The sequence below is a fragment of the Sander lucioperca genome, chromosome 9 (genome assembly GCF_008315115.2).
Source record: "Sander lucioperca isolate FBNREF2018 chromosome 9, SLUC_FBN_1.2, whole genome shotgun sequence".
Taxonomy (NCBI): Eukaryota; Metazoa; Chordata; class Actinopteri; order Perciformes; family Percidae; genus Sander; species Sander lucioperca.
The window spans coordinates 32,222,003-32,232,794 of record NC_050181.1 but is presented as its reverse complement, the minus strand read 5'-3'; the positions used below and the strand labels follow the sequence as shown (position 1 = coordinate 32,232,794).

The 10,792-nt window shown below is 42.4% G+C and overlaps 1 long non-coding RNA gene across 1 annotated transcript in view; it reads left to right on the top strand.

Annotated features, from left to right (window-relative positions):
- The first annotated feature begins 1,500 nt into the window (after positions 1–1,500).
- Positions 1,501–10,792, top strand: part of LOC116064642 — a 23,775-nt gene continuing 14,483 nt past the window's right edge. The window contains exon 1 of the long non-coding RNA XR_004108571.1: positions 1,501–1,512. This is a non-coding gene — a long non-coding RNA (uncharacterized LOC116064642). The remainder of the gene's footprint in view (positions 1,513–10,792) is intronic.

Below are 10,792 nucleotides of genomic sequence, written 5' to 3'. Positions count from 1 at the left end.
TTATTATTATTATTATTATTTTAAAAGCCTAACCAGGGACAGGGTTTGCAAATTAGTCATGGCTATAAACCTGTATGCATGGCATCTACTTTGTATTTTATATAAAGCAATGTTCTATGCATTTGTCCCTGTCAAATAAACATTAAATAAATAAATAAATAAATATATGTGTGTATGTGTGTGTATGTGTGTCTCTGTTTTTATGGAATATAGATAAGACTTCCCACAGAGAAGCCAGAAAGTATAATTTATGTGTACACGATTGATCTACATTCAGCTTTTATATAATCTCTTTTATGCATGAAAGATTACTTTGATCTAACTTTAAAGGAAGGTATTGTTAAACTTCAATTTAAAATCATGATCATCATTATTTTGGTCAATATTGACATTGATTATTTAACAGGATTCCTCGTTGACTTCTGGAAAGATGTTGCATTTATTGAAGTTAACCCTCCGGTTGTCCTCGGGTCAAAGTTGACCCATTTTCAAAAAGTTTCCATATCAGAAATTTGGGTTTCTATCAACCAAACTGTCCAAAAATAACATGGATGGTTCCAAACAACAGTTACTCTTCACAGGTCAAATAAATGATCGATTCACTACTTTCATTGAATTTGGGTGTTTTATTCAATTTTATAGCATTTGATAAAGGTCAGTTGGAAGAGCGCGCGCCCGTACATAGAGGTTCAATCCTCAGCGTAGCGGTCGCTGGTTCGACTCCGACCTGCGGCCCTTTGCAGCATGTCATTCCCCCCTCTCTCTCCCCTTTCATGTCTTCAGCTGTCCTGTCAAAATAAAGGCCTAAAATGCCCCAAAAAATAATCTAAAAATAATCTAAAAAACTAAATAAACGCATTATGTTTGAAATAAAACATGCACGCACGCTCATGCACGCTCTCACACACACACACACACACACACACACACACACACACAGATACAGAGACACATACACACACACACACACACACACACACACACACACACAGATACAGAGACACATACACACATACATACAGAGAAACATACAGAGACACACATACATACAGAGACACACACACACACACACACACACACACACACATACAGAGACACACACACACACACACACACACACACACACACACATACAGAGAGACACACACACACACACACACACACATACATACAGAGACACACACACACACACACACACACACACACACACACACAGAGACACACACAAACACACACATACAGACAGAGACACACACACACACACACACACACACACACACACACATACAGAGACACACACAAACACACACATACAGAGACACACACACACACACACACACGCGCACACACACACACACACACACACACGTTTAATCTCTCAAAACACTGCGGGCGACAGAAGTTGTTGGAGCACAAATGATGCAGTTTGAAATGTAAAAAAACAGAAATACATTCTGTTAAAACACAGATATTTATTTAATACTCAGATATTTCTCAGAGTGTAGGTTACGAGTTGTTCAAGGCTGTCAGTATTTGACTTTTTTTAAACACTTTTTTTCCGGCTCTTTGTTTGACACTTTTTAGACACTTCTGAGGTGCTTTTTTTGACACTTTTTTGGCCCTTCTCATGGGCCGGTCACATTGTACTCGGCATGCGCTGTGCTCGCCGCTAGGTTGTCCTTTTCCCAAATATATTAGTTGTACTTTCCTCCGGACTCGCCAATATTTGAATGCACGTCACGTCTGCGTCCGGTGTTTACATCAGACGTGCAATACATGCGACAACAAGATTTAATTTAAGTTATTTAAATTTACACTCTTTATTGATTACAATTAATACTTTGTAACACACACACACACACACACACACACACACGTCCTTTTACATGCACTAATGGAGAGATGTCAGAGTGAGTGGGCTGCGACTGCTGAACAAGCACCCTGAGTGTTTCCTGGCAGTGTCCAGGAGGTGAACTGGCCCCTCTCCAGCTACCAGTCCACCTCTGTATTTCAGTCCATACGGGGACTTGAACCAGCGACCCTCCGGTTCCCAACCCAACTCCCTACGGACTGAGCTACTGCCACCCCAAATACACCCCAAAAAAGATGGGTGTGGGTGCACGAGACCCTCAGGTCCAGAGAGCACGATTTCCCGGATGCAAACATCCATTTCTACAACGGAGCTATTTGTCTCTGACAATAATGGGTGTGAACGTTTTTTTAGACACTTGATGGACGCTTCTGAAGTGCTTTTTTTCGTGCTTTTGTGACACGTTTTTACGCTTTTTAGACCCTTTTGACGCATTCTAAGTTTTTGACACTTTCTATGATTTCTTAGCCCTTTTTTTTTAACCCTTTTCAGATGCTTTTGACAGAGACTTTTCACCCTTTCTTTACTCTTTCCTAACTGTTACAGCGCCCTTTTTCGCTCTCTTGAAGCTCTTCCCGACACTTTTGATGCTTTAACGTTTTTTTTGACTGATGGATCATCAGTGGAAATATATTTAAACTCTTTTGCTACTTTATGGTACACGTGTATTTCCATTTTGTATTTCTCAGCAGAAATATTGTAGTTTTTACTGAACCCTGTATTGGACAGGTCTGTTTCCACAGCTAACGTTCTCAATTAGGACTTTTTACATCTTATTCACATAGTAAAGTACATTAGTATCTTATTCACATAGTAAAGTACATTAGTATTAGTATATCTGAAGTACATTTAGTGAATTATTTAGAGTATTTAGTGACAAACATCTGCAGTCTGAACCAACATGATCCACGAATCATCTTCTTAATGAAATCATCAGACAGACACACACTGATGACATCATCGTCTGTGTGTGTGTGTGTGTGTGTGTGTGTGTGTGTGTGTGTGTGTGTGTGTGTGTGTGCGAATGTGTGTGTGTGTGTGTGTGTGTGTGTGTGTGTGTGTGTGTGTGTGTGTGTGTCCATCTGCCTGCTGCAGGATCAATAATTAAACATGGCTAATGGGCTGCAAGCTGCAGACTGGGACATCTGTCTGTGTATATATGTGTGTGTGTGTGTGTGTGTGTGTGTGTGTGTGTGTGTGTGGGTGTGTGTGTGTGTGGGTATCAGCTGTATCATAACGAGGTCAGAGCCTCAGTTTGACCGGCTGACCTCCAGAGGAAAAAATATATAAAAAGGAGAGAAAAATTGAGAAAAAAATAAGGATGACAAAAAAACTGTACTTGTGTTTGAGTAAATACTTTTAGTACATGAAGCTGAGAGTACTTGTGTACTTGTGTTTGAGTAAATACTTTTGTTACATGAAGCTGAGAGTACTTGTGTACTTGTGTTTTAGTGAATACTTTTACTACATGAAGCTGAGAGAACTTGTGTACTTGTGTTTTAGTGAATACTTTTGTTACATGAAGCTGAGAGAACTTGTGTACTTGTGTTTGAGTGAATACTTTTACTACATGAAACTGAGAGTACTTGTGTACTTGTATTTGAGTGAATACTTTTACTACATGAAGCTGAGAGTACTTGTGTACTTGTATTTGAGTGAATACTTACTTCGAGTTCCAGATGTTTGTGTTTCTATGTTCAGGTCTCTGGCTCCACCTGCTGGACGCAGACACACAGGAACACACTCCATTACTCCATTACTCTATTACTCTATTACTCCATTACTCTATTACTTTATTACTCCATTACTCTATTACTTTCATCTGACACATTTCATCTATTCATCATTATTATCTACACATGCAGCAGTCTCTGATACTCTTGATACAGGTCCCAAAACTGAAAACACATTTGTGTATCAGTTAGTATACTTTCTTTGTCAATACTACTTTGACAGTACTTTTACTACATGACACTGAGAAAAGGGTTTAAAGGTAGAGAGAGAGAGAGGTCGGTGGCGCCCAACTAGTCGCTGAACCACCCCTGGCGTCGCGCACCACTCAGATTTGCTGCTTTGCGCTGCGCTCAGAGTTCATATTATTTCAACTTTGACGTAGGTGCCGCTGACCTTTCGAAAGCGCAACCACTGAGATAACAGCATGTCGTTACTGAGCAACGGGAGATACCTTCCTTACCACCCTCGATGACGTTTACCCTATAGTCACATTCAACAGGTTCTCACACTCATCTTGTAAAATACGGACGCTTGGTCAGGTGCCTTCGTCGTTCTTATTGACGCTAAAAGTCTCCTGTAGCGCTATAAGTAAACGCGCTTGGTCGGGACTATTGCCCCTTCGAGACTGGTCAACAACCTGTTTTCATGCAATTATTGTTTTTTAAATCTAAATGTATTCATGTATTTCTATTTTCTTTTATTGGTGCGTATACGTTGGGGAAATGTATGACGAGCTGCATGTCCCCTGTCCTTTGCCATAATGTGCAAAGTAACGCCTGGTGCGTATAGTACAGGAGAAGCTCGCAGGCAGTTTGGACTTCCATTAGCTGTTTAAGTTTAATTACTAATGTTAACTATCATTTTAGTGATCAATAATTAGCCTGTGTCTATGTTATCTCCTTACATATACCTACGCTCTCCGTCTCTGCTAGATTGGGAATGATTGAGATTTCTCTTGGCACAGCTACCAGAAGACTTCCAACTTTCAGACAGGTTGCTCACGTCACATCTACGTCTTCAAGCTCAGTTGGAGGCTGCTCAGTAACGCTCAGCCATCACCGGGAAAGATCTTCTAATATCCTTCACTGGTCTCCGTCCAGAGACACGGGATCTGATGGTCCAGTCTATATATTGTCTATGGTGGCACCAAGATAAATGATGCCAGATCAACAACATGGAACTTCATCAGGCATCTCAAAACACACCCAGATAGCTCAGTCACTCGCTAATGTGAAAGAGACGCTACATTTAGCATATATATCGTCACAGGTAACAAGCTAACCATCGCAAAGAGTTGTGCTAATGCTGGGAACAGGCACAATGTATCTTTGTAGTTGTATTCAGATCAGATGGCAAAAGACTTGATACTCGACTTGGACTTCCAAAAAATGACTTGTGAACATCTCTGGCCTGCACACTGGCTGCGTGGCGTGAGCGTGTCAGCTGCGTGGCGTGTCCGTTTATATTTCGGCTCCCACGGTAACATGTTAGCGCTTGCACACTACCTGCGTGACACGCACGTCTCAGGCGCGGCTCGTGAAAACGCGTGCTAGAAATAGGAACGACGCCTATTTTTCACGCAACACACAAGCGTGTTGGAAGCGTTTCCAGGCAACATAGAATACAAAAAGATGTTTATATGTCATTTTGACACAAATAGATATTAATAAATGACATTTTGATGTTTGAAAGTCTCGAGGTTTTGACATAAATGCAGATATAAATGTCATTTCAATAAATAAATAAATAAATAAGTGGGATGAAGGACTGCAGGATAGCCTATGCTTTCAACATTTCAACAAAATCTGTTGAACTCCTTTTTAAATTGTATTTTAATTGGATTCTGATAAAACAATAACATGGACTTTATTATCTCAGGAAAGGGAATTGAAATATAAAAATATATATATTATGAAATATGTGCAAAAAATGTACAAACACAAAAATATTGACAAAATAAAGTTGAAGAACACGTTATTATTTCATTTTATCAAGGAAACATATATGTGTACAGACAAGGGTAGCAGCAGCGGCAGCGCCGAGAGTATTGTGTACTTGTGTTTGAGTGAATACTTTTACTACATGAAGCTGAGAGTATTGTGTACTTGTGTTTGAGTGAATACTTTTACTACATGAAGCTGAGAGTATTGTGTACTTGTGTTTGAGTGAATACTTTTACTACATGAAGCTGAGAGTATTGTGTACTTGTGTTTGAGTGAATACTTTTACTACATGAAGCTGAGAGTATTGTGTACTTGTGTTTGAGTGAATACTTTTACTACATGAAGCTGAGAGTATTGTGTACTTGTGTTTGAGTGAATACTTTTACTACATGAAGCTGAGAGTATTGTGTACTTGTGTTTGAGTGAATACTTTTACTACATGAAGCTGAGAGTATTGTGTACTTGTGTTTGAGTGAATACTTTTACTACATGAAGCTGAGAGTATTGTGTACTTGTGTTTGAGTGAATACTTTTACTACATGAAGCTGAGAGTATTTGTGTACTTGTGTTTGAGTGAATACTTTTACTACATGAAGCTGAGAGTACTTGTGTACTTGTGTTTGAGTGAATACTTTTACTACATGAAGCTGAGAGTACTTGTGTACTTGTGTTTGGGTAAACACTTTTGTTACATGAAGCTGAGAGTACTTGTGTACTTGTATTTGAGTGAATACTTACTTCGAGTTCCAGATGTTTGTGTTTCTATGTTCAGGTCTCTGGCTCCACCTGCTGGACGCAGACACACAGGAACACACTCCATTACTCTATTACTCTATTACTTTATTACTCTATTACTTTATTTGCGTGTGTGTGTGTGTGTGTGTGTGCGCGTGTGTGTGCGAGTGTGTGTGTGTATGTGTGTCTATGTGTCTGTGTGTGTATGTGTGTGTGTGTGCGCGTGTGTGTGCGAGTGTGTGTGTGTATGTGTGTCTATGTGTCTGTGTGTGTGTGCGCGTGTGTGTGTATGTGTGTCTATGTGTCTGTGTGTGTGTGTGTGTGTGTGTGTGTGTCCATCTGCCTGCTGCAGGATCAATAATTAAACATGGCTAACGCGCTGCAAGCTGCAGACTGGGACATCTGTCTGTGTGTATATGTGTGTGTGTGTGTGTGTGTGTGTGTGTGTGTGTGTGTGTGTGCGTGTGTGTGCGTGTGTGTGCGTGTGTGTGTGTGTGTGTGTGCGTGTGTGTGCGTGTGTGTGTGTAATTTCAAACATAATGCGTTTAGTTATATTTTTAGATTATTTTTAGGGCATTTTCAGCCTTTATTTTGACAGGACAGCTGAAGACATTAAAGGGGGGAGAGAGAGGGGGGGTGAATGACATGCAACAAAGGGCCGCAGGTCGGAGTCGAACCAGCGGCCGCTGCGCCGAGGAGTAAACCTCTATATATGGGCGCGCACTCTACCAATTAAAGTACCCATAATGCAGTTTTTTTAGTGTCAGTAGTAACACAAGTTTCCATTTACTTAAGGTATATATATATATATATATATATATATATAAAATTAACTATTTTTTTTAAATTATCCAGGCAAAAAATAGAAGAAAATGAGCTAATTTTATTTTTTATTATTATTGAAAACATGAAGTAAATCTAGGCCATATATAATTCATGAATTACATTCTATTTTATTTTTTATATTATTTAAAATAATGTGACATTAATAATAACTAGTGCAGTGCCCGTTGAAAATGTGCCTGTTTGGAACGGGCCGATTGCTTGGCCTGTGGTATTGCTGCTTGTAGAATTCATCAAAACCAAATTGTACCCCAAAATTACTTACAGAAGGACCCTAAACCATTTCACATGCATCCCCCCTGTATAACCTACTACTGACTTCACAAAATATCACAATGACAATGTGGAGTAATCAGACATTAGCGTCATGGACACATGGCAGTGCGCTACCCACCTGGCCCATTATGAGAGCTAATCAGCACATATCTTAGTTCATCAACCACCAGAACCAGACTGTGTGTGTGTGTGTGTGTGTGTGTGTGTGTGTGTGTGTGTGTGTGTGTGTGTGTGTGTGTGTGTGTGTGTGTGTGCGCTTGTTTTACTATATTCGTGGGGTCCAAAATCCGGGGAATACAGTATAGTTGTGGGGTCTGCACAGCCTTGTGGGGCCCAAAATGCTGGACCCCACAAGTTTAAAGGTCTGTTTGAGGGTTAAGACTTGGTTTTAGGATTAGGGTTAGAATTAGGTTATGGTTAGGGTGAGGGTAAGGGTTAAGGTTAGGCATTTAGTGGTGATGGTTAAGGTTAGGATAAGGGGCTAGGGAATGCATTATGTCAATGACGGGTCCCCACAAAGATAGTGAAACGCACTGTGTGTGTGTGTGTGTGTGTGTCTGCGCAGAGAGAGAGTGCGAGAGAGCGAGAGACGTTGTCTTGTGTCGTATGATCGTTATCAAATTTAAAGGTCCCATGGCATGACAATTTCACTTTATGAGGTTTTTTAACATTAATATGAGTTCCCCCAGCCTGCCTATGGTCCCCCAGTGGCTAGAAATGGTGATAGGTGTAAACCGAGCCCTGGGTATCCTGCTCTGCCTTTGAGAAAATGAAAGCTCAGATGGGCCAATCAGGAATCTTCCCTTTATGATGTCATAAGGGGAAAGGTTACCTCCCCTTTCTCTGCTTTGCCCGCCCAGAGAAAGAGAGAGACATCATGGCTTGAAAACGAGCAAAGTGGTAGTTGGTCAAGTGACGATGACTATGATTAAATGTATAATGCAATATTGTTGACGAATAAAAACTACAAAACTAAATGTGGTTTACAAAGTAAAAACTGTGCTAAAACGTCTCTTCATTTTCGTTGACCAAAACGAGACGAGACGAAATGTTACAATGTTATTTCGTCTCGTTTAATCGCGTTATTATTATTATTTTTGCAGTATTTCTGTGGTCGCACTGCGCAGACCCAGGCGACGTTACTTCCTCAAGCCCTGTCGCGGCATTAATTACGGTTTTTTGCGATTGCTATGGCAATTTTTTCAATACTTTTAACAACTTTCCTAAACACTTAACACCGTTAGCACAACATCCGTCTTTGTAGGCTATACAATTAACACATTTCTTGTTGTTTTGACACAAAATGCATACAGTAACACTAATTTAAAATGCTTGACCTTCTTTTACACACACGCGCTCAACCCAGACCAAAGCAATGAATTTGTATTGCCAAATTTACAAATGCTTTCACTCTGTATGTCAGGACAGACAACATCATGTTCTTAACCTAACTTATAGGCGAAAGACAAAGTGAACAGCTGTTCATATTGTAAATTGAAACACAAATAAATGCCCTGCATTTTATACATGCATTTGCAACCCGGTCTCACAGCAGTTCGTGTAAATGTGACGTTATTTTTAATCTATTGATACATGTTTTCTTCGTGGTGGCCAGCACGAAATACCCTACGGGGAAAGGACGCCTCACACGCCGGGAGACGGCTGTAAAGGACGCCTCATATGTTGGGAGGCGGCTGTAAAGGATGCCTCACATGCCAGGAGACGGCTGTAAAGGACGCCTCACACGCCGGGAGGCGGCCGCGACTACAGGGAAAGGACGCCTCGCACGCCGGGAGACGGCCGAAAAGGACGCCTCATATGCCGGGAGACGGCTGTAAAGGACGCCTCGTATGCCGGGAGGCGGCTGTAAAAGACGCCTCATATGTTGGGAGATGGCTGTAAAGGACGCCTCATATGTTGGGAGGCGGCTGTAAAGGACGCCTCACACGCCAGGAGACGGCTGTAAAGGACGCCTCATATGCTGGGAGGCGGCTGCGACTACGGGGAAAAGACACCTTGCACGCCGGGAGACGGCCGAAAAGGACGCCTCATATGTTGGGAGACGGCTGTAAAGGACGCCTCATATGCTGGGAGGCGGCTGCGACTACGGGGAAAGGACACCTCGCACGCCGGGAGACGGCCGAAAAGGACGCCTCATATGTTGGGAGGCGGCTGTAAAGGACGCCTCATATGTTGGGAGGCGGCTGTAAAGGACGCCTCGCATGCCGGGAGACGGCTGTAAAGGACGCCTCGCACGCCGGGAGACGGCCGAAAAGGACGCCTCATATGCTGGGAGGCGGCTGCGACTACGGGGAAAGGACACCTCGCACGCTGGGAGACGGCCGAAAAGGACGCCTCATATGTTGGGAGGCGGCTGTAAAGGACGCCTCGCATGCCGGGAGACGGCTGTAAAGGACGCCTCATATGCTGGGAGGCGGCCGCGACTACGGGGAAAGGACGCCTCGCACGCCGGGAGACGGCCGAAAAGGACGCCTCATATGTTGGGAGGCGGCTGTAAAGGACGCCTCATATGTTGGGGGGCGGCCGCGACTATGGGGAAAGGACGCCTCACACACCGGGAGACGGCCGTTGGGGACGCGCCACAATAACAGGACGGTTGTGATTAGGAAGACTACGGGAACGTCCTGTGTTTGACCCATCCACCCTCCCGACCAACCTCCCTACGCAGATTTTCGGCTCCATACTACTACTCCATAGCATACTACTTCCTACCATTTTCATGCTGTGACCACGAAATATGCTTCCCATTTAAATACATTACTTCACATTTTCGTGCTGGCCACCACGAAAAAAACGAGAAAAACGTCTCCGTGAACATGTATCAATAGATTAAATAACGTGACCATTTCACGAACTGCTGTGAGACTGGGCTGGCATGTATTGAGAAACAGCTGATTGAAGTTATGCAAATAGATCAATCACAGCTGATTCCCTTCCAGGAAACACACTCAGATGTTGATGTTCTTTCAACCTCATGATCATATGGTAGTACATACAGTAAAAGAGGACCTATTTGAACAATATACTGTAGATGAACACAGAAAATAAAAAAAAAAAATGCCTTCACGAGGGAGAGGAAGAGGAGTACCAGGACAATTCTGTCTCTGTCTCCTTTTTTTCATGAACTGTACATTCTATAAAGCTACTCTGAGATGGGTCATTCATTTTTTGCATTGAATTTCTGCAGCAAAATAAACTAAATGTGGCCGGGTTGGCTCAGTGGGTAGAGCAGGCGCACATATACTGAGAGGTTAATGCCTCGACGCAGAGGTCCAGGGTTCGACTCCGACTTGTGACGATTTCCTGCATGTCTTCTCTCTCTCTCTCTCTCTCTCTCTCTCTCTCTCTCCCCTTTCTCAACTAGCTATCC